Source organism: Cygnus atratus, chromosome 5 (genome assembly GCF_013377495.2).
Source record: "Cygnus atratus isolate AKBS03 ecotype Queensland, Australia chromosome 5, CAtr_DNAZoo_HiC_assembly, whole genome shotgun sequence".
NCBI lineage: Eukaryota > Metazoa > Chordata > Aves > Anseriformes > Anatidae > Cygnus > Cygnus atratus.
In genome coordinates, this window is record NC_066366.1 from 60,219,417 (window position 1) to 60,243,737 (window position 24,321).

Here is a 24,321-nt window from a genome sequence, read left to right on the forward strand (position 1 = left end):
CCACTAGTGATCAGGAGCTTGGCAACATTCCTTCAAATTTCAGCAAAGATTCCTGGCTTTAGGGTGATCCGTTGACTGACATCAGGTCTAGCCAGCTCTCCAGTGAAAAAGGGTCTCCCCAGCACCCCAAAACACTCCCCATATATTTCTTTAGCAGCTCTGAAGCAAAGCAGCTCTCACAGCAAAGGCTCTGACTGAGTTTCTGGCTGCAGCTTTCCATTCACTGGCTCACCAGATCTTACATTACAGCCCACACAACACCGCTCATGATGAAGCAGGGCCCAGCAGGTCTAACCGAGCCTGAAACCCAGCAAACTGACCTTTATTCCTCGATCTGAGCTTCACCATGCCCACGTCACAAGTGTCAGGAGCCCGCCATTTGCTGCGTTCGCCCAGCTCACACCACAGTTAACAGCCCTAATAACAAAAAGGCCCAGCAAAGCGAGCAGAGATGCTGCTTCCTGGCTCAGGGGCTGTAACAGAGCGACACCATCTCTGCTCAGATACCCTCAGGTAACGTTTTTTGACACTTGGCCAGGAGATGGAGGTCGCCACAGGGCCTGGCTGGGTGCTGCTGCTCTCTGCTCGGCCTAGCACTAGCCCGAACGCTGCCTCCCTCCGGGCACCGCTTGAGGCACCATGCTGGGAAGACCCAGAGAGCCTCTGTCCACCCTCTGCTGCAAAACAGGCTTGTATTTACCTCAGCGTCAATGCTTTCCTCCACGTCCAGCCTCGGCAGCCCGCTGCACTGAATTCACACTGCAGTTTGGATGCCCAAACACTAATGACACACCTCAGAGTGAGAATTACCCTGAGATCAGCCACTACCTCATAGCAGTCCACGGGCGAAGTAAATTAAATGTTTTTTGGATAACAAATCTTCACAGCATTTTCTAGCACAAGAGCTGTAACATCACCACGAGAGCTTGAAGAAGCTGCCCATTGGATTTAGGCACCTGAAAACTCCAGATTCACTCCGCTACAGCCAGAGATTGCCACAGGAAGCCAGCACACCCTGAAATAACTGCCTCTAAAGACAAAATCTTTCAAAATCCCATTAGTGCAGGTTTTTAGAGTTGGCAGGAGCTGCCTGTTCCCATCAACTGCAACATGAGCTGTAAGAGCAGCAAGAGGGAGAAAAAGCATCTTCCAGGCAATCACAGGCAATTTTTGCAGAGTGCCTCGTGGGGGGAGCAACCCCTGCCCCAAGAGGAGCACCCAAAGCACACCAACACCAACTCTTTATTAGATTTCAATAGTCTTAAGGACACAGCACATGGATGAGGAATGAATGCTATGGAAATCCAGCCTGAGACTGCTCCCTGCCTAATCTACCTTTAGATTCAAATGCTTATTACCACGGTGTCTAATCGGGTAATGCGTAATAGGTGGGTTTAGTTTGGGCTCCAGACCATCGGCTGTGTTCTTATTTAGGAAAATGAGGTACCAAACGAAACAAAACAAAACAACACTGCAAAGAATTCAAGCTGTGGTGGAAAGCAGAGAGCAAAACCCAGGTGTGGAACAAAGTATTGACACCTACCAGTAAAAACCAGGCAGATAAGCAAACATTTGGCGGCTCACCAACACCACAGTGAGCACTGATTCCTGCTCACACCCCGTGGCATCCCTGCGGGAATGCAGGTGGCTGGGCTTTGAGGGTCTCCCCCCTTTCCCCTGTGGGATGTAAGGTGATGCAAGGCTCTCTCACACCCACGTGGAACCCAGCTGCTGGCAGATGGCTCCCAGAAGCAGTGAGCCAGTCACACCGTGACTTCCAGGCTACCAAATCACCTTATGGCTGCCCTGGGCACCCATGTCAGGGCTGCCACAGCCTGGGTAAGACGTGCCAACCTTGAACTGTTTGCTGGTTTGGGGAAGAAGGGGTTCCCTTGCTGCACTGGGACCTGCAGCAGGATGCAGGGACCATGGGGATGGCATTCCCAGAAGCCACCATCTCCCTCTTTGCTGGCAGCAGTCATGCAAAAGGGCTGACCAACATCCTCTCTGCCCTTACCTGACCCAGGAAGGAGATTCATTTCACTTCCAAATCTGCATACAGCCAGACTGTCCAAGCTGTATGCCATCCCTGCTACCTCCAGGACACAGCCAACACCCCAACCTCTCACCTCCACCGTGTGGCCATGACACGCACCAGAAGCAACCCTGGGACACAGGACTCAAGCTTGACAGGTCCTCCTCTCCATCTGCTGCTCATCAGCCACACTAAGCTTTCCAGCGATGGAAGGTGGCAAGATTTTCAACACTTGTTTTCAACATTGTCATACAACTTCCACCTTCAAGACGCCAACTATCAGCAGCTTGTCCTCCCCTGCCTCCACAGCGTCACAGGTAATGGGGATGCAGGACACGCAGCATCCTTTGTGAATGTGTCCAACACTGCATGTATTAAGAAGCTCTCCTGCCAACAGCTGCTCTGCCTGCTGTGACAAATGGCACACAAACCTGCAACCAGCTCCAGCAAATAGGTCAAAAAATGCAAATATTGTTACCGTTCTCTAAAGTCACTACAAGCCTGCATTGACCCTGCCACACTAAGGAAACCACACCTGGTGGGGGAAGCAGCACCACAAATACCAGAACTAACAAAGAGGAGGCTTGTGTCTGTGAGCCCAAGCAACATAAAGTACATTTATATTAAGGCTGCAAGATGAACTTACGTTTATTAGGCATCAGAGAACCCACACGGGCAAACATCCCCCCTGCAACACCTACGTGTCTGTGCAGTACTGCAGCATGGGCTCTCCGGTGTCCTGTAACGTGGTAAATCCAACTAAAAGCACTCTTTATGGCTTGGATGTTCATAACATTTTTGTGTGTTCCCTGGCATCCAGTACAGCCTGAGTTTTCATTGCATCCCTTCCCTTAATAAAAACCTCTGCAACACCCTGATTGCTGTTTTGACAAAACTTGTAGCAGCTCTACATATTGGAGATGAAAATCAATCTGGAAGCGAGGACAAAACCCGCCGATGGACTTCATGAATTGTCAGTGGGGGAGAAGGAGCAGATGTACAGAGCGACTTTAAAGCTTCCTTTCATTAGGAACTACACTAAAACCATAGGTTAATTTTAAATGATGCACTTTATTACCGTGGAAAGCGAGGCAGCTGATATTCTGCCTCTCAGGCACATGTGCTCTGTGCTTCATAACTTACTGACTGAATATTCAAATGCTTTGAAAGGAGAAGAATAACAAACCCAAAGGAACCGGAGGTTGCAGCTTAGAGCATTTTCACAAGCCTTCTCAGTGACCAAGCTGGATGGTGGTGAGGGCTGGCCCTCCAACTCTGCTCCTCACCACCTCCTCCAGCTCATGGCAGCACCCAGAGAAAATCTGGGGGACTTTTTTTCCATGTTCCTGCAATCGAGGTGACAGTGGGGAAGGTTGGATGTGCTGTGCTCCCACGCAGCCCAGCCCATGGCACCGATGGAAGAAAGCCTTTGCTGGACTCCCCAGCCAAGGATGTGGTGGAGATGCTAGTGGGGACTCCTTCCTAGCACCAACAAGCCACACAAATACTATTTACCTGGTCATAGGGCCTAAACACCCCAACATCATACCTATTTGTGAGCCAAAAAAGAAAGAGCTGACTTTCCCATATTTACAGCCAATTCCACTTCTGGATCTCTGTCTACAACAGCCTCTGGGACCAGTTCCTTCCCAGAGATGACTGTCTCAAAGAAGTTCCTTCATCCCACTGCAGCACGGGACCCATGGACAGTCCACACACACGTATTTCCAAGGGGAAAAAAATCATTCAAAGCCTCCAAAGCTGCATTTTTGATCATTTATTGTGAGGCTGTGGATAACACACATGCGAAGAGCATGGTTTGCTCATGTAAAAGCAGGATGGCAACCTACTTGAGATGTAAAAATAATTTGATGAATAAGTATATTTAGATTTATAACCTCACAGCAGCTTTATTTATAGGGATGCCAATCACTTTTACACGGATATAAAACGGGCTGGCAGAATGCCTTCCACTATATCCAGAAACCCATCTGTAACAAATCTAAGCCATGATATCTCTGCATACATTTGGCCAAACAATAATGCTGCCTGCCATCTTGACTTTAAATGTACAGATGGACCGGGGGGGTAGGGTCTCCAAGCCTGCTACATGGCCAAAGATGGACACATTCTGCTTTTACCTACTAGAAACCAGTTGGGGAAAGTAGGAGACGAAGGAAAACCAGTCACCATCTGGGCCACGTGGATATTAACACTGACATAATGCTGGGTGGAAAGCGAGGCGGCGTGCAGCTGGGTACAGGTGAACCTCTCGCTGAAATTGGAAGCAATAAGCTGGGGAAAAAAGACCCACTGGAGCTTTCTAGCATCTTTGAAAGGCGAGGGATTAAGCTTGGGCTCTCGTGTATTGTCTTTTCAATCCACCACTTGAGACACAAAGCCAGGACAGAAGAAGATGCACAAGAAACTAATTGAAAGCCATCGCTTGATTTTCAGTCTCACAGCAGACAAGAATTTCTCCTGATGCTCCTCCTCTGCCACCACTGCAGCTTCATCTAAAGCCTGCAGATGTCAAGGAGAGAGGCTGTCATTGATTTCCACGGGTTTGGCATCACAGCCAGCTGGGGATGCGAGCCCAAGGCATCCCAAACTACCCAGTGTTGTCATGGTGGGGTTGGTATTTTTTCTTGTTGCTTTTACCATCTGGAGAATGGCTTTCATTCTGAACGCTCACGTCTGCTTCACAAGAAACAAAGCAAAAACTGCTCTGCATCCAGTGGTACTTCTGGGATCTGGTTGTCCCAGGCACTGGGAGAAGCAAGGGATGGCTCCCCACAGGATACCTTTCCTGTGGAAGTTGCAGTATTATGGCAAATGCCAAGGCAGAAAATGTTACTCTGCGCTATCACTTTGAGTGGCTCTGGGAACAAACCCAGCATTCATTAACAACACTTATTCAGCAAATGATTTGAATAAGCTGAGAAGGGCTCTCTCACAGCCTGACAGCATAAGTTGATAGATTTCTGCCTCTGCTCCTTAAAAAAATGATGAGAAAACAACTCCCAACAAACACGATCGCCTTCCAGTTCAATGAGCAGATTTACTTGACCCTGCTGTGGGGACAAGGCAACCTCTCGAGGTCCCTTCCATCCCGATTTCAATGCCATTTTATACCACAAACTGTTTACAGGCTGGCATTTGCTCTGATTCATACTCGGAAATAAATATGTCTAAAAAGTAATTGATGGAAAGGAAAAACAGAAACACAACAGCAGTTTTCTCCCCTCTCACAAAGAAAAAGCAAAGGAAAACAACCAGACGTGGAGCCATGACATCCTCAATTCAAATGTTTTCCAAAACATTTCCAAATGTTTTCCAAAACTTCCAGCTGAAGCTCTCACAGCTAAGCTGTGACTCCATCAGGGCCCGGGGCTACGTGTGCAGCTCACGACGTGTTTCAGCACAGCGTGACGGTGTGCCGGGGCACGCACCAGGATGGTTGGAGATGCCTTTTTGGCAACTCGCTTGCCAAAACACAACCAAGACCCTTGTGCAGAAAATGCAGCGTTTGAAAGGAAAACTGCCACCGCTTTCTCCGTGGGGCCTCCTCCATTGTGATGGAGCTCGACTGCCACATGGACATTCAAGAAGGGTCGGTGGATGCACGTAGCCACATGTCCTCACCTTTATGGCAGGCTTTTGGGTTTATTCCGAGCACCTTAGGAAATCATTTCTCTGCCTCTGATCTTTTCAGAATGTTTAGGAAATGAAAAGAGAAAAACATGTGTTTTCTACACTTCGGCAAGAAACCCTGAGGTTCCTTCTGAACACCGACGTGTGTGTTTGTGGTTATCACACAACCAAAGCTAAGGCGTTTGAGGGAGGCGCTGGTCTGAGTGCCATGGGAGGAGGTGATCCTGCTCCTGCAGCCAAACCTCCCCCCAGCTGCCACGCCAGCTTCCACCCGTGCCAAGAACCCTGTCAGAAATGGCACGGTCCATGAGCCAGAGCCTCAGAAGTCCTTCAAAGTCCAAAGCTGATTTCCATCTCTTTCAACTTGCTTCTGGACACAATCAAACCCCAAAGGAGGCTGCTTTCCAAAGGAGCCCTATCAAGTGTACGTGGGCTTTGGATTAGACTTTCTGCAGAAAAGAAAAAAGCCTTGCTTGAGGATGATAAAGTCTAGACACCACAATATATTTTCCATCTGATGCAGCAAGCCTAGAAAGCCCTCCCTTGATCTCAGACTGCCATGATCAAAGCCATTATCCCATTCGGAGCCCTTCTGAAACTTTAGCTGCCAAATGTGCAAGTTATTTTTAAAATCTAAACCAGGCCAAGCCTCTTGTTTGGAGTTTTACGAGGAAAAAGGGGTGTGCTCGTCCCAAACCTTCCCCCCACATCTGCGAGCGGCCGGCGGTCAGCCCGCACGCACTGGGGGGACACAGCCCATCTCCCCATGGTGGTCACCGGGGGGAATATTCCCCATCCTTGACCAAGATGAAAGTTTTTGGAGAGCACCCGCATCAGATGGTGCCGTGTGGTGAGCACCAAGCCTGGTGTGCAGCGGCCACCGCTGCGGAGGGGACCCGTGGTCAGTCCCCACGGCCGAGGCTTGCAGCAGCCAGGCTGGGAGAAATCAAGGGATGGGAGTGACGAGGAGTGTGGGGACAACTGGAAGGGTATTTTGAAAGCACGCAGGTACCAAGCTGCATCTCCTGTGTCCTGAGGCAAAGATGGGTCTTAAAACAGATGGGGACAGGAGGTGACTCCCTCCATGGAAGGGAAAGGAGCAGGACAGAGCACTCACTTGCTCCAAAGCTATTTAATAGCCAAATTTATGTCCCTGGTGAGTGCTTCACTCAACTAGGCAGCTTGTACAGCATTAACACTATAAACGAGCCGAGTTGCCTCCATTTGCTCCCAGCACCCACTTTGAAGGCACTGCTCACCTCCCTTCCCTCTTCACTCCCCATTTCCACTCTTCCTCCACTCCCAGCATCTCTGCGCCTCCTCCCACCTCTCCCTCAGCCTAACCTCTGCCCAAACGCCACCACAGCAGACCTGGGAAAGCCACAGTGAAGCAAGCAGGGAAGCATGGAGAGGGGCTAGAGACCCTCCATCCCCACTGGCCTCGGGCAGCCAACGGCAGCGCTATGCTTCGCATGTTGTGGGTGCTTCAGGAGGTGGTGTCGGAAGGAGGAGCCCTCCACTAGCTTTCCCCCTGGGTCAACGTCATGGAAAAATTCTGGTTGACAGCCTTCCTTAAGGATATTTCCATCACACTGGACATTTCTCACCTGAGCAGGAAGGGTGAGGGCAACAGCAACCCAGCACCGGCTGCGAGAGCCGAGCAGAAACCCTCTAACGTCACTGTCACCTCTGGTGGGGAAACCACGGCCATCAGGGCCAGGATCACGCCAAAACTACACAAAGAGCAACGAGTTAAAAGCTGTCAGAGGGAACAACTTCTCTTTGAAAACTGGCCGTGCTGACAAGGAAATGGAAATGCTTACCCCCAACACTGGCTCTGCTGTGGCACAGGGCCCAACACATGCCCCAGTGCAGTGGTTTGGGATCATCTCAGAACCACAGGACGGTTTGGGTTGGAAGGGACCTTACAGTCCAACTCATTCCAGTCCCTGCCATGGGCACGACCCCTGCCCCCAGCCCAGGCTGCCCCCAGCCCCATCCAGCCTGGCCTTGGGCACTGCCAGGGATGGGGCAGCCACAGCTCCTCGGGGCGGCCTGCGCCAGGGCCTCACCGCCCCTCAGCATGAAAAACGCCTTCCTTATAACCACAGGAATTACAGCTTACCCGAGTTAGTGCAGAGAGGAGATGGACTTTGAGCTCAGCCTGCCCATGAGCAAGTTTTCCTAGCTCTGAAGCCACCGAGGCCAGGCAGATGCTGACGGCCCCACCTCGCACTCGCACCGGCCTCTTCCCTTGCATGGGAAGGCAGCGAGCGAAGCCACGCCACGCATCCGTAATCCTCGGCAGGGGCTAATTAAACTGCAGTTACTGACCTCAGGACAGAAGCCGGCCAGAGAAAATTTATGGTCTGCATTACACGGGCGAGCAGAGGAGCTGATGGGACGGCGGCTTCGGGGTTTAAAAGGCTGCAGGACTACATCCATCACCGGGAGCAGCGCGCGCCCCGCACCCTCGGCCCCGAGGGTCATGCACGGGATATCTGACGCGATAAATTAGGCGGTCGACGAGCCAGCATCGTGACTCCTGACTACTAACATGGTTTCCCAAGAAAGCAAAACCAAGAAAAAGAGGCAAATTATCGAGCCCCACGCATTGTCCTCTGTGCCACCGCCAGCATCGCTCTGGCCCCTCTGCACCAGCTGCTCTCGGGACCACAGCGATAAATATTGAAGGAAAACAGGGACATCATTCATTTAGGCTCCGTGCACGAATCGGGGGTGGCCCCAGCACCACACCTGTCTCGTGGTGAGGTTTTCCAGCCCTCTTTTCCTGTTTTTCAGTGTTTTTTCTGCGTCATTCTTGCATCGGGGGGGGAAATGTATACCCCACTGTCTTCCCTGCCAAAACCCTACGTGCAAATAAAAGCTGGAAACCAACCGGATTGCCAGGCCTGGCAAACTTGTAGCACTAATTCATTTCCAGGCAGAACTGTGACTTTTATAAGGGACACCACCGAGTGAAGGAGGTAAAGGCGTAACTGTACAAGGGAAAGCAAACGCCCTTTATTCCTGCAAAGACATTTTTCCCCCCTCCGAAACGACCCCGAGCAACACAGACCCTGCCAGTTTACAGGGGTATACACGAAGGCTTGGCTGAAAGCAAGCTCATTAAGCTGGCTGGGTCGTTAAGCGCCAATCAAAACAGGCAGTCCTCTGATCATCACATGAGGGGTTGGGAACCAAACACTTAAATCAGGGAAATCACCAGCAGGGAAAATCTTTCCAACCCCCCCCCCCCCAAGGCAAAATCCACCACCACCACCACCCCCTTTTTTTATTTACTTACATGAGCAGCATGACAGATAACTTGGAGGAAATCAGATGCTTAATGATTAAGCGACACTCAGGCAGCACTCTGAAAGATAAATACGCCCTTTGGAAACCCTGCAACAAAAACAGAAGGTATAAACAGACAGTAACTAATTATTCTGATTAAATCTTGGAAGACCTGAAATACCCGACCGGGCCAGACTGCAGCAGAACAAAGCCAGTGTGTGCCTGCGCTGCTCGCGAAAAATCAGTCACACCCTTTCCAAAAGAATTCGCAAAAATAAATGCGAGTGCTTTTTGTTTGCATGCGTGTTCCTTAAGGTCTGCGCCAATACGAAACCTCTGCAGTACCCCGGAGGGATCCGTTGCCATCAGCTAAAATTAGACATCAATGAAAGCAAAGTTCCCCAAGCGGGTAAACACGGGGTTGTTTCTCCAAGGTGTGAGCGAAGCTCCCACCACTCGCTTTGGGAGTGGCACGCTGGGCTTTTCCTCCCCTAAAGGCCATCGAAACCAAAAACGGAGCTTTCTTTTTGGATTAAAAGAAATTAAGGGAAATAAATAAGGCGTGCTCCCGGGGAGAAGCAGAGGGGGCAGGAGGTGTGCCCTGCTGCTGGGCTCGGGTGCAGCTGAGCCGCACGGATGGGATGCGGCGTGCTGGGATGCGGTGGGATGCTTGCTGCGGTGCTGGGGCACCAGCAGAGCCCCCCAGCAGCTTGCCCAGCACCACGGGCACAGAGCAAGGCTCCTGATTTATTGTGGTCCATGAGCACAGCACCAGGAGGAGCCTCTGTTACAGCAGACACGGCACCCAGAGCAGGGCAAGGGGATCTGCTCAGCAGACATCGCCCTGCTCTCCTCGCCTCGGAGGAAAAACTTCATTTTCCTTCCCCCTTTCTCTCTGCCCTCCCCCACCACATTAAATACCAGCGAAGCTCGGGGGAATATTTAATCTCAAACCTCAGTAATCAATCAGCTCGCCCTTGCACGCGAGAAAGAGTTGCAGCAGTAAGCACCAAATCCCCTTTCTATTCACCAATACCACGTTTTAATTACATACATAAAATTTGCCTTTTAACATAAATCTCGAACGGATCCCGCCAGCCCTGGGTGCCAGGGGAAGAACACGGGGACGGGGGGAGGAAGGGGAGAAGAAACCACGGTGGCAATTATTGGAAATGACAACTTTAAACGGCTGCTCTGGTTTGCTGCGGGCACGACGATGCTTTGACCTTGGGTTTGCTCCTCACGCTGTCACAGAGGACGGGCAGCAGCCACCCCAGAAACCTGCTGTGATCCCACAGCCAGCCCCAGCACCGTGAGCTGCATCCCTTTCATTGCCACACGCCAACACGTGTGATGGAAAACGGGGACAGCAAACACAAGGTGGGCACGGATTAAAAGGTTTGGGCCAGGCTGTGATACAAACAACGGCAACTGTGACTCTCCACCAGTGCTGGGAACTTACTCAGAGCCTCTCCAGCCAGGTTTGAGGAGGTTTAGGATCACTCCCTGCTAACATTTGTTCCTTCCCAAGTGCAAGCATCGCCAAACCGACAGGACCATTGCACGGCTGCCAGCACAACAGGCAGGCATCCCTCCCTGGCACCACGTCCCAAGTGACAGGGCTCACAAACAGTGATGTTAAAAACCTATATATTTTAAACACAAACACACGCACAGACTTTTCCAATACCGAGGAACAAAAGACGGGACATCCTGCTGAACCATCGTGTGCAGCTCAGCCGCCCTCCGTAGCGACGAAGGAAATCAGAACCAGAGCCCGCGCGCACACCCGCTCGCCGCGGCGTGTTTTGGCTCTGGGAACATTTCTGGGTCCCCCCAGCGCAAGCTCTGATCTGCAAGAGCTGCAAAATAATCTCACAGCCACCCTGACCAAGGAGCAGAGGGTCCCTGGGTGCACGGGCAGCCCAGAGCAGCGGGCTCACCAGCTCCGAGGTGCCCAAAGCAGCGCCGCAGCACGAGGAGAGGACAGAAAACACCTCCTGCACATGGCAGGGAGCTTCTGCCCCTCTGCGCAAAACAAAACATCCCAAAACCCCACAGCGTGCGGAATGAAGCAAGGTCAGGTCCTAGGGCTTGGCCATTGGATGAACCCACCCGTGACCGCCGCTCCTGCCCCGCTGGATCGCGATGCTCAGATAAGGCAACAGAAACAAGCTCGGGTTTGGGGATGGCGGTGTTATCTTTGACTTCTTTACACGTAGCAAAACTGTGGTTTTGAACCCTGTTCTTTCAGGCACGTCCCACCGCAGGCTCCTTAAGCAAACATGCGTGTATCGCGTTCAAAAGACGCACGCTCCCTGGCTCGCAGAAGTGGTTTTCGGAAGGGGATGTGGTGCGGTGCAACGGGAATTTTCCAATTCCTCCCGACAGGAAATGCCACGCTGAGATCTGAAAGGCAAATTTACCTGCAACCGAGATTTCTGCGCCCCGCTTTCCTTCAAAAGGCGACCGCTCCCTCCCCCCTTTATTTTTGGCTTCGCTTTCCCCGAGACTTGTAACATCAGGAATTGCTTGGCACAGGGACAAATTCCTCAAGCTCCACACGCATACCTCGAGAAACTGTTTCACTTACAGCCGCCCTGATGCCTTCAGCCCACGCTGGTAGATGCTCATTTTGGAGGGACCAGGCAGGGCCGGACACCCTCAACGTGCTCCCCAAAGAAGATGGTGCACCAGGGCTGGTGCAGTTCAGGATGGAGACACTCGGTATCTGGAGCAAGCTAAACCTCCCAGGCACAGAAGCAAGGATGAACTCATTGATTCATGGAAAACGTCCTTCTAAATTACTTCTTTCGGAGCAGCAGAACTAGACAAAATGAGGGCTATCGGGCTGGGCTGGCAGCAGCGCTGCGGGAGCGTCAGCTCTGGAGAGCACTCGTCTGGCTTCAGCTTCCAGGTGCACGCTCCTCGCCAGGCTGAGAGCTGCTGGATGCTCACCGCCGCCTCCCTAACAAAGCGACGTACTCTTGAATTTTTCGGTTTCTCGAATAAAAGGCAAGAGGAGCTCTTGTATTATCCGCAGCACAAAGCATTTTCCCCAGCTCCTGTGCATTTGCGGCACTTCTGTGCGCTCTTACATCAGTAACATCAGCCCCTTCCAACGCCGATGCCAGGACCCGTGGGACTGCTGCCAGCCCACTGCGTGCCCACAAATGAAGCTGCCGCCTTCCTGGGCAGATACAGCAACATTAAAGAGCCTTTTGTAGCAGCGACTGCAGCTTACCGAGACTCAAACCACCGTCCGCAACTCCAAATCACCTTCTGGATCCATTTACCGAGCCCCCCATTTTCAGCTCATCTGCCAGTTTATAAGTCAGCATCAACCCGAGATCTATTTTTACAGGCATCAGCAAAGTCGCTGAGTAACGACGGATGTGCTCCCGCAGGATTACACCTGCAAGAAGTGCTGCGGGAACACCTCTGCCTCTTACCAATTCCCCCCGCTGGTGATATTAAAACCACCACGAACCCCAGCGCCCCGTTTGGGGATGGTGGGGAGGAAACGTCACCTTTACATAGCGAAAATGGAAAATCAAATGCATTCGTAGCAGCGCAGCATGCGAGGTCTTGCACTCCTGGTTGTTCACTCAGGCGCTTCCTATTGTGCTGCCTCTGAAACCACTCTCACCATGAACACCTGCGAGACAAGGGACAGCAGTGTGCCAGGCCGTGCCTGGTAGCCGTTATGGGAAGACGAGGGTGGAAATAGCAGAAAAAGGGATTAAAGACGGGGAGGGAAGTGGCATCGGGGAGGAGAACCACAGTGCTGGGCTCCTGCTGCGCTCATCGAGGAGTGCACCAGGGACGATCGCACTCTGCCGCGTTTCAGAACTGAGCTTGGTGCTCCTGATGTCTCGAGCAGGTACCCAGGTGAGGCGCACGAACCTACACACGTCCCCAAGCACCACGTGTTTCAGCGCGCAGCCGAGGCGGTGCACGAGAGGCAGCTCTGAGCCTGGAGCCGTGCCAGGCTGGAGCACGGAGGCGTCGTGCAGGGACACACAACGCTGCACGACAACGTGCAGCCTGCAAACACCAACTCCTGTGCTCGCCGCGAGCACTTTCAAATGGCACGGGGGAAAGGCAGAGAGTCCTGCAGCAGGGACAGGGAGGGACGAGGACGGAGCACGAGCCCCCACCCGCTGCGGGTGGCACCCCGGCCACGAGCTGCTCTGCTCCCGGGCACCTGCAAAGCACAAATCATGCTGCCCTCGGAAAGCCGCCCCCTTGTTTTCTTCGCCACCTAACTCACACGCCACCGAAGAAGTCAACGAGTTGACCTTTCAAGGGTAAAGCTGATTCCCCCCGCTTTTATCTAAAATTTGCCTCCCCCACCTACTTTTAAGCCGAATCAAGGATAACGCCCTGCTCTCTGTTCAGGTCAGCGGCTTCGTCTTGTAGGTACCATGACGTGTATTAATATTATCCATTTATAAGACATCCGCGGCTCTTATTGCCCCGGGTGGCTGCTGGGAGGGCCGGGGCTGGCACCACGCTGCCAGCACACACGCAGATAAGGGGCGGCCCCGGCCGCCGAGGACGAGCGTGGTCACATACACCAGATAAGCAAACGGGAAACCGGGTTTCCAAGCACAACGCCGACACGCAGTGCATGCAGTCACGGACGGCTCGCAACACTCTCACCACTTATTTAGCTCAGAAGTTGCCTCCATCGGAGACCCCGAAGCTGTTTCGTCAAAGCCCTCCCGACGAGCTGCCTGCTCGGCCATTCTGAAGCCTGCAATGGAGAGGGTTGGAAAGAAAAGGCAGGCCTCTGTTCTGAGGCTGGCCCTGGCACATCTGGGGGAAGATGCAGCAGCACTTTTCACCTGCTGTGAATTTTTGGTCTCTCTAGGCCTCCTGGAAGCCCAAATGCAGAGGAATCTCAGATGCTATCCCACAAGACAAGCTTCAGGAGGTGAACTATATACACAATATTCCCCCACTGGTGTTTAATTTCCCTTTTTACCTTCCCAGACAAAAAGGGCCTATCACTGCTCAAGCTGACCAACAGCTTTTTATTCCTTTGCGTCCACAAATACTCCAATGCTACCTCTGGGAGGCCTGTGGCAGCAGAGACCTTCTCTCCATCCTGCCCTCCTCTCCATCCTGAAGCCTCCAGCCGTGCCCAGGTAGCCGCGGCGTGGCCACCAAACCCTAAAACATGCCAGATCAACAAAAGGTTATGGCCACACAGCAAGGCCAACTGCTTCTAAAACTCACATCCCCCCGAGCTAGAGATGTCCACGCAGCTGCCTATCAAGCACCCCACATCTTGGCCACCAGCACGGCCCAGCCATGGGCTAGCAGGAGGCAGCAGCACCTTGCCCATGGGGTGTCCTCTCCCCACCAAGTCCTGGCATGGGATTCTCCTCCTGGGCCTGTTTGGAGCCGCTTTGCATAATCAAAATCAGAGTTGGCCGCAGTAACCACATCTCCAAGGGTGTATTTAACTCAAATGGAAGACAAAGGGGTTTGGGTCCACCACAGATTAGAGGAGCTCAGCCTGGTTCCATCAGGAGCTCCCGGCCGCCCCGAGCACGTCTCAGACAAACGCGCTCCTCGCAGCTCCGCGGCTCGGTGGCCTCCGGAGGAGGAACAGACGGGCTCCTGCGAGGCTTTGACAGGGGAAACGCACAGCGAAGAGGTGGTGGAGTAGGTCCAACAGGTTCTCCAAGCCTCGAGCACGGCGCAGTCTCACCAGGGTTGCTGTCATCCGTCTGGACCCCGCGAGGAGGCGCGGTGACCTCCATGGCTCCTTCAGCCCCAGGGGAGGAAGAGGAGGAGCCGGGACTGCGGGAGGAGGATGAGGACATTTCCCTCCTGGTCTTCAGCCGCTCTGCTCCAGGGCAAGGCTTGTTTTCCCTGCCTAATTCCCACCCGTAACGTTTCATCCCCCGGCTCCTCCACCGCAGTCACAACAGGCAGATGCGACCGAAGACACGGTTATTTTTACATTTCCCCCCCGGGAAGCCACATCAAGTGCCACGTCACGTCAGAGCACGGCGCGGCACCAGCTCAGCCGGCAGCACGGTGCCGCCTCGCCCCCAGCTCCATCGCAGCCCAGCCGAGCACCAAAACCATCTCACGCTTTTGGGTCTTTTTCTTGAGGTTTTTGGGCTTGGCCACGCCAAGATGCACCGAAGCCCACGTACCGCGTGGAGGAGGACGGCTGTGCCAGCATCAGGACAGGAGCCTGGCACAGCCAGGGATTTCTTTGAACCCTGATCTCCGGGCACTTTTACAGGGGGAGGGAAGATCCCAACACTTCCACAAGTAATTGAAGAGCTTCTGGGCTTTAAAGAGCCGTGGTGCTGTGATGCTCCCCCTCCGTGCCAGGGCAGTGACATGGTGACAGTGGGGTGGCCACCAGGAGGGTGGGGATGGGGAAAGCTGGGTCCTTTTGAACAAAGGGAGCAGTTTGCCTCGAGTTTTATTCCCCTCCTCCTTCCCTTCAGGTTATGCTTCCCACCATCCGGGCGCACCAGAGCGGCCTGGTGTTCACCAGAGAAGATAGCAGGTTCTGGGCTGCTTCTCCGCAGTTGCTTTACAAATGGAGTAAATAAACTAAGAAATAATGAACGTCTGCACCCTAAAAGCATCCCACAGCCCCTCCCCCGCCAACATCTCCCCAAGCAGAGCGCAAATCCAGCTGCTCCACAATCTTATCTCGACGCAGAAACAGTCTGGGACGAGATACAAGGGTTCCCTGAAGGCACGGTTTATTAAAGGCATCTTTATTTAGCTGCTTTTCTTCAAAAACACTGCACGAAAGCGCCGCTCCCGGATGGGTTTTCATTGCAGCAGCAGGGCAAGCCAGCAGCAAACCCCATCGAGGCAGGGATATGGGGACGGGTCCCCACTGCTGCCTGCCACCCACACCCGGAAAGCTGCTGGGCTCCTTCCCAGGCTAAAAAAGAGCCCAGGACCAGGGAACGCGGCCAGTCCACGGCACTTCCAGGCGTTCAAAGGCTGCAGCAACCCCGCTCAGAGCCACCCGGAGCTCAGGGGACGTGCACTGATGGGTGTTCGGGACCGCCGCGCTAATGCAGCCCATGGAAAGCTCCCAATCTGCTCAGCAGCTTTGCACCTGTCCCCTCACTGCGTATACTGTCACCGGGCTTTGCACACCCGTAGCCAAACGCACTTCATGCCAGGCTTCAAGAAACACAGAGCTACACCACCACGGAACAAAGAGGCACCGGTTTGCACACATCCCCGGGAACTTCCCCGCAACCACCGCTTCTTATTTATCCAACACGCGATCTTCACACGTCGAGCTATTTTAATCCCACCCGCTATTAATGGATGTAAAAGGCGGTTGGGCAAGGCGCTCGACAAAAATCTCATTTAGAGATCAAGACAAGCTTAATTGGTTTCTAGCCAGACCCGCACAAAGATGGGTTACTCCACGAATACAGTTGCTAATCTGCCCATTATACTCCGTAAGCCCCCACCGACAAAGAAAAAGGAAAAAAAAAAGAAGAAAAAAAAAAAGACAAGATGCACAAAGGAACGCGGGGTTTTGAGCACGCTACTTGGAACAAGGAGCAAATTTGGGGAAAAAAGCTGGGGATCCTGCAGGAACACGGGGTTTGCTCTTCTTTGAGGAAAAGGAAGAACCAAGTAGTAAACAAGACGACAAAACCCGATCTAATGCAGATCAAATGTGCGTTTTCCCCCTCGCACCACGCGCAGCCACCATCCATGTCGGTTTGCTGGAGAGCGTTCCCAGCAGCTATTGTTCCTGCAGGTCTGCAGCAGCAAGGGGAAAAGCCAACGCGGCCGAGGAAGCGTCACTTCACGAGTGACGGAGCTGAAAGGACGGAGAGCCTCGTGATTAAAAAGCGCACAGGACCGAAACCCTGGAGAGCTGAATTCACTTCCTCACTCGGCTGCAAAAAAATTAAAAAAAAAAAAAAAAAAAAGCGAGTTTCCTGTGTGATCACATCCTAGATGATTTATTCACGTATCTGGTGTTGAAAACCGAGGGGGGGGGGGGGGGAAGGAAGCAGGAGGAGGAAGGGGAAGAGTCGATCCTGCGGGCTTTTAATAGGCTTGGGGTTAGCTGAGCACCGCAGCGGCTCAGCTCCCGGCCCACGGCACGGATCCTGCTCTGGGAGTCGCCGGCCAGGGCTGCGAAGCCAGGAGCAGCGGCGCAGGTAGCGAGGTGATGAGAGGGCTCTTTGCTTCCAGCCTTGTGCAACAGCCCGAGACTCCCTGCTCCGGCGTAGGAGGCCTGTTTATTTCTTCGGATGCCAGCCAGTTTTGCTGGGTGGGAAGAGCTGCACCCCAGGGAGAGGGGAGCTCCCGGTGCTGCGGCGGGCTGGAGCCCTGCGAGGAAGGCGATTGCAAGCTTTAAAGGGCTCGGCTGATGCCCCAAGCACCCTGTCGTGCTGGGACCTTCACAGCACAGTCCCTGGGGCGTTTCTGCAAGGGGCAGATTGCAATTCTGCACAGCTCCGCAGTGTGGGTGGGCTCGCTATAGGGCAGAGAGCTGCAGTGCAACCCAGAGGCTGGATCCAGCCTCCCCGAGGCATTACCTAACAAGGTGAATGTTGGATGTGATTTTTATCCCCCCCTTGGAGAAACGAGCACCCATTTTTCACGGGCCCTTCTCCCCCCGCCCGTTGACAGCTCAGCCTTTGGGTCCCCGGGTCCCCAGCTGCTCCGAGACCACACGGCACGGCGACGCCAGGCCCCGCAGCCGCGGTCTCTCCTCCAGATGCAGCCCAAAACAAGACGCAAAGGGAACAAAAAGAGGACACGAGGCAACCGAGCTACAGCCATGACACACGGCAGCACCCTCTGCATTCAAACTGCTTCGACGTTAGGTCAAAGTACAACAGCAGGGTTTCCCCACGCGCACCGCCGTGCCGGGCCATCAGCTGGTCCAGCCTCGGCCCAAAGTCAGCGGAGTTTCACCTGATGCAATTGCTGGCACCTCCAGGAAATCCACCCGTCGATTATTGCAAGGTTAAAGTCCTTCTTACTCGCCTTTTGCTCATGCGGAAACGCGCCAGGCTATAGGATGGCTTGAAGAACCAGGGACAGGCTGTATTTTATGGACCTTTTTAAGGAAGTCGTACCATGCTGGCTAGGGGAACTGCTCGGTCTCGTGCCTACACAGTCCACGGCAGACCCCATCACACGTCACATCTGAACACACCACGATCACTGCTGCATCGCTCACGATGAAGAACTGGCAAACGTTGAACTCGGTGAGGGGAAGAGCAGCATTTAGTACAAAAGTACATGCGTGAGAACCATGAGCACCAAGACTTGCCTCCAACTCCAGATCCAAAAGTAAGCTGTCTGTAGGGATTACAGCGTTTAGCACACTCCAGAAATTTTTCCTGACATCTTTTTGCTCTGTGTAATGGGGAGGAGGGACTTCTTGCAGCTCCAGAGCCACCAGCGATTTCACATGTGATTTCCCAGACAGCAGTCTGCACCGAAGATAAAAGGAGCTGGAGTTTAAAAAGGGAACTGAGTTGTCCCCGGGGAGCCTCCAGCCGCTTTGTGGGACGCATCCGTAACGAGGGGATGGTGACGAAGGGAGCGCCGTGTCAGGTCTCAAAGCCAACCTCTTCCTGCCAGAGAGTTTCAGTAAGCAAATGCCTTACGTAAAATAGCTGTCAGGACGGGCATTTGAAGCGTCGCCTCTTGTAAACAGGGTTGCTCCGGAGGCAAGGGGGATTAGAGCAGTTCAAACAGTCCTCGGCGTGACTTACCGGAGCGGATTTGCAGCTTCAGCTTTCCTGCTGCCCAGCTCTCGCTTGGCCCCGCCGAGCAACACCCAGGATCCCACCCCGAGACCTTCGACCCCACCAACATCCCTGCACGCAAGGAGGGGTAGGGACAGCGATGGGAGAAGCCCCGAATTCCAGAAGAAAACCCCAAGCAGGGCAGGGGCACGGCAGTCGAGTGCTGCACACTGTGCGAGGAGCACGGTGCCAACCCAACAGGGCAGCCAAAAACCCAAAATCTCCCCATCCAAAAGGAGGGGAGAGCTTGGCACAAGCAGACTTGTAGCCCCTTGCAAGCATCCTTGAAGGAAAGAGCTGCACTGGTCCTCAGCTACCACGGGCTCTCCAGGACGGAACACCAGAGCCCATAAGGGTGCTCCTCTAAGCACCGGTCGTTTAGAAGATGCTGAGGCCAAGCAAGGAGCAGGCATCCAGAAATACAATAAAAAACTGCAGTTTTGCTCCTCTCCAAGAAGCGTGCGTGTGCTACTCCTGCTTGTTGATAGCTCACCCTCAAAAGCTCATTGCTGAGGATGTCCCTGGGCAGGCGAGCTGACCCTCACTCCCATAAAGCAGTGAAGGAACCCCCAGCCCACAGTGATTTCCCCCAAACTGACACACACAGCGAAGTTTTGCTATTTGGTAGGGAGCCCAGCTGCTGCTGTTTGATGCAGAACCCCCCAAAGCCAGGCTCTGAGCGGCACGGTCCTGGGCTGCCTTTCCCCCGCCTCCCGGGGCCGATGAATTAACTGGGTCTTCCCCCTCTTTATATCACCAGCGTTTGGCTGCTGATGGGTCGTTGGGAGCTGTGCACAACCCATTTCCAGCCAGGGCTTCGCTCACGCAAGAAGGGACGTGGAGTCCCATTGCAAAACTCCCGGTGACAGCCTGGGAGTTCACCCTCTCGTAAAAATGCTTGAACCTTGCCGGCGCAGCCCGGCGAGGGGCAGCCCGGGCTTTGGGGCCGTTAAGCCGTGCACGCACGAAGACGTGATTCAGGTGAGCAGCACGTAGCTGGGAGTGCATAGCTAAGTAATGCTCACCCGAAGGAATGCGGGAGGCGCAACAAGAAGCCACTTGTCTGGCACGGCGAGGAGCCCTGCAATAATCCGCGCGGCCCCGCCAGCACCGAGGAGCCCGGCTCTCTGCAGCACGAGGCCATCGGCACCACGCTCCCACCAGGATGGGCAGCGGGCAGGCTCGGGAGGACGGGGACACCTCCAAACCAACAACACGCCACCCCTCCCTGAGCACTTCACGCAGGCCACCGCCGTGTGTCCTCAGTGCCAAGGCCGGAGGAGCTCAGAACCAGAGCTCCAAAACAACTTGGAAGCAGCCAAAAAAAAAAAAAGCAAACCAACCACCCTGTCCTTCAGGAAGGCACAAGGAGTGAACAAATGAGCACCAGCAACCGAGCTCCGATGCTCTAACGCCGTGCCACCAGCCAGCTCCGCCGCGGTGACGGACCTGCGGTGGCACGGACCCTGCCACCACGACGGCCCCTCCAGCGGGTGTCGGCAATGTTTTGCACCGCCTGTCAAAGCCTGTCAATGCAACGCGGTCAACGAGCAGCTTATTTATTACCTTAACGAGTCACGCTAATAATGACTCATCAATGAGCGCCAGCAGGTTGGGCCACCCCATCCATCTGGCTGATTTAGGAAGTGACTTCCCAGCGCAGGTGCTCCCGGCAGCACAAAGCCCTTTCATTCAGCAAACTCAGAACAAAAGCCGGAGGCCGAGGACTGAACGCCAGAGGAAGCACTAACGAAGCAGGGTGAGCGGTGATTCATGTGGAGCACGCAGAGGTTGCTCCGGAGCGCGGCGCGGCGCGGGGCAGGACACCCTTAGAGTGACCCCACCTAACTTCACCACGAGGAAAGCACGGGCAGATGCTGCTCGGATGATTTCACGCATTATTTTGTGCCGCTGTAATGCAGGTGGCTGGCGCTCAGACCACACCGCTCACGGAACAAAGCCCTGTCAGCTCACCTCATGACAGTCTCCAGGTAACCAACCCCGTATTTACGGTGTGCCAGGCTGCTTCTCTCATCTCCACCTCCTTTGTTTTCTTCTCGGAGGCCACAAAGATTTGAAAGTTTTATGACTCACTCGGCTGAGATTTTCCACGCTACCCCAGAACTCCTGGTTCTTCAGCATATTCCAGAGCACTGTGACACCCCACGAGGACAGCAGGCACCGGGCAAAAACCATCTCCCGAGAGGGCAGGTGGGAGACATGGCACCGACACAGCTTTATCCCAGCCAGGCTCAGACCAAGACAGCATCAGGAAAAAGAAGAACCAAAGACAGATTGCAAATGCACTATGCAAAAAAGCTACAGCTGGCATATTTAACTGCTTCCCAAACTTCTACTAGCTGTTCCTCTCATCCCCTAGTATGGTAAGCACGCAGAGTAACCTATATGCTAAGCCATAGAGATTCAAGTCAGGATAGACACTCGGTATTTTTTCCCTGACTTGCACCCTTTTGTTCAGATCTCCTCCTTTCTCAGCGCAGAGCTGATGTTTGTCATGGTGCAGAAGCGAAAAGTACACACATCATTATCTTCAAGAGGAAGGAAAAAATCAATATGGACACGATTTGAATTTTACAGCGTTAAACTACCAGGACTTGCAAAAAACCAGCTGTCCCAGCAGGTCCATGCAAGCTTCATAGGACAGCTGTAAAATGCAAGATCTTCTTTCCCCTTTTAAAGGAGATTTACTTATATAAAAATGTGTGTTAAAAAGAAAAATACATGCAGGCTGAAGCCCTGTAGTTAAGGCCCGCTCAATTACAGCGGAACGAGCGTGCCCTGCTTCACAGGGCCTCACCAGTCAATCCACGAAGCCGAGCTGAGATATTTAATTACCAGCATCAAGTCAGAAACCAAAGCACCCAACAAAATCCTCATTTGTGCGAGAAGCCTGCAGAAATCCCGTTGAGCAGGCTTTGGCAATCTCCAAAGCTGACAGCTGGATGCCCTTGCTTATCTCCTGCTGAAGCGCGCGCGGAAAAGCCCCAAATACTTGCAGTGCCGAGCGAGCCGCGCAGGCAGCCCCGCCAGCCTCTTAGAAAGACTCACAGAAATAGGCGAGCTTCATTTATTAATACTTCAGGGATAAAAGCGGCTGTGCAGCAGCAGCTCGGAGCGTACGAGTGCAGAGGGAGGATGGGCAGGGGACGGCCACGCAGCGCCCACCGCCAGCCATCCTCACAGGTACGCTCGCTGCCTGCACGGGTGCTGGGCTGCCGCAGCCCCTGCAGGAGGGATCGACGCAAGGGTTGTTTCCTTCAGTGGGATCCCTCAAAGAAAACCTTTTAAGCAGAAGCTGGGAGGCTGCTGGTGACCAACAGCATCGTCACGCCCGCTCGGGCACCCCGCCGCCTGCCCCTCGTGTTGGATTTCAGCGGTTTTGAAGCTGGGAGCGAGCCAGCGACACGATGGTGGGCGCAGGTGGGAACAGGGGGGCTCCGGGCCAGCAGGTAAGCCCCACCCGAAGGCTTTCTGCAAGGGAGGAGTGGCTCGGCGGCGGTGACAGCTCAGGAGAAGAGGGGGAAGAAGCCAAAACAAAGAACAGAAGCAGGGGGAGATAACCACGACCCGGGGCCGAGTGGCCATCGTCCCCTGCTCTTCCCATCCGCGGAGCCCTTCCTGCTGCCTCCCGAAAACAAAGGGTCAGATAAGGAGCCAGCTCAGGTCGAGACCGGTCTGACTCCGCTTCCAGCCCAGGGCAGCGGATTCGGGGCTGCTCCTACACCTCACCCATCCTGTTTGCCTCCCCGGGGCGGAGGCCGGGACGCGGAGCCGGCTGCGTGCCCGGCCAGCCCCAAACACCGCAGGGCCGCACGCAGCGACCCGGCTGGACAAGGAGGAGGACGAGGAGGAGGAGAAGAAGAAGGAGGAGGAGGAGGAAGCCTCCACGCTTCCTGCTGTCCCACCTTGCGTGGCCGGAGATCCCAGAGTCTGGCTCTCGCTCGCTGCGCACGCAGGAGGCGGGTGGCCGCCGGCAGCGGCTGGCTGGTCCCCGAGGAGAGCGAGTCACTCATTAACCGAGGAGCGGCCAGGTGGAGGTCCGGCCCGCGGCCAGGCGGAGGTCGGGCCTGCGAGGCCACGCAGGAGGCCGGCAGGGGAAAGGAAGCCGGTGGGAAAGAGGCTCGCAGCCCGCGGGGCCCATCGAGTCCTCGCTGCGGGCGGGCAGGGAGCACCGAGCGCTCCGAGGTATCGCCGCGCCGCGCAGCTGGGCCCAGGGAGGAAAGCAGGGCTGTGCTGTGGTTTGTGAGGCGGCCTTAATACATAACACCGCCGGATTTTGTGTGCAGTATCAGGATCAACCTCTAGAGAGGGGGAAAAAAAGGGGAAAAAAAAAAAAAAAGCCTCGTCTGCTGTCCTTCTCGGTGCACCAGGGTGAAGCTGGCTCGTTGCACGGTGTCAAACGTCTGCGGCACTCGGGGGCCACCCGGGGGCCCTGGCACCCTCCTGCCCACCTCCGATTTGCACTCTGAGCTCCTCGCGCCCCGCTTTGCAGCGTGCGGCCCCTCGCCCGAGCTGCCGCCCAGCCGAACCGCTCAGCTCCAGACAGCGGGAGGGCTCTGGTTTGGCTTTGCCTTGAATTAACCTTGGTGCAAAAAGGATGCCCAAAGCACCGAAAGGATGCAGCGGGGCCGTCTGCAAGCAGACCCCGAGGATGAAATCCCAACGCTATTGCTGAGAGCTTTTCACTCACCCAAGCAGAATCCGACCGCAACCACCAAGCGCTCGCCTGCAGCGGAGGCATCGCCCTTTCTGCACGCGCCCCCGACCCAAATCCCTCGAAATCCCCCCAAACCCCCATCCCAGAGGGTGATGCAGCCGGCCTGCCCACCTCACCCGAGCCACAACCCCGCTCATCCCCAGGGCGGCCGGACCCTGGCCGACCTCCTGCTCCCCCAGCACAGCACCGCCCGCACCGGGGGGCTTCAGCGCCCAGCACCCCCGGGTGGGCAGCCCCAACCCGGCCCCCCAGCCCCAACCTCGCACCGCGGGCACACACCCACGGCCGGGGGGGGTGCCCGGGGGCCGCATCCTGCCCCGGGGAGGCACCGCAGCAGGGCAGGAGGCGGTGTTGCCATGGGGAAGGCGGCGCGGCGGCAGCCCCCCAGCCCCCGGCCGCGAGCGGGCGCCCCCCAGCCCCGCTCCCCGCTCCCCGGAGGGACCCCGAGGGGGACCCCACGGCTCGGCACGGCTCGGCACGGCACACTCACCGAGCGGTCGCGGACCCCGGTACCTGCCGGCGCGGCGCGGAGCCCGCCCGGCCCCTGCCCACAATGGGCCGCGGCCGCCCCGCCCCGGCCCGCCCCTCGGCACGGCCCCGCCGCCATGGCGTCACTCGGCCCGCCCCGGCCGGGGGGGCGGTGAGGGGGCCGCGGGGTCGGGGTGGTGCTGAGCGCTGCCATCGCGGGGGTAGGGGGGGTAAGGGCGGCACCATGGGTACCAGGGGGACATGGAGGGCATGAGGCGGAGCTGGTGGAGGGGCTCGAGTGCAAGTCCTGTGAGGAGCGGCTGAGGGAGCTGGGGGGGTTC

At 55.1% G+C, this 24,321-nt stretch overlaps 1 protein-coding gene across 1 annotated transcript in view; it reads right to left on the bottom strand.

Moving 5' to 3' along the window:
• The window catches only part of DAAM1 (dishevelled associated activator of morphogenesis 1), an 86,940-nt gene extending 62,876 nt beyond the window's left edge, over nucleotides 1-24,064 (bottom strand). Inside the window, exons 1-2 of the mRNA XM_050711030.1 lie at nucleotides 24,003-24,064; nucleotides 8,997-9,094 (exon numbers count right to left, since the gene is read on the bottom strand). The gene's annotated coding sequence lies outside the window, so the exon portion shown is untranslated. The remainder of the gene's footprint in view (nucleotides 1-8,996; nucleotides 9,095-24,002) is intronic.
• Between the last annotated feature and the right edge of the window lie 257 nt (nucleotides 24,065-24,321).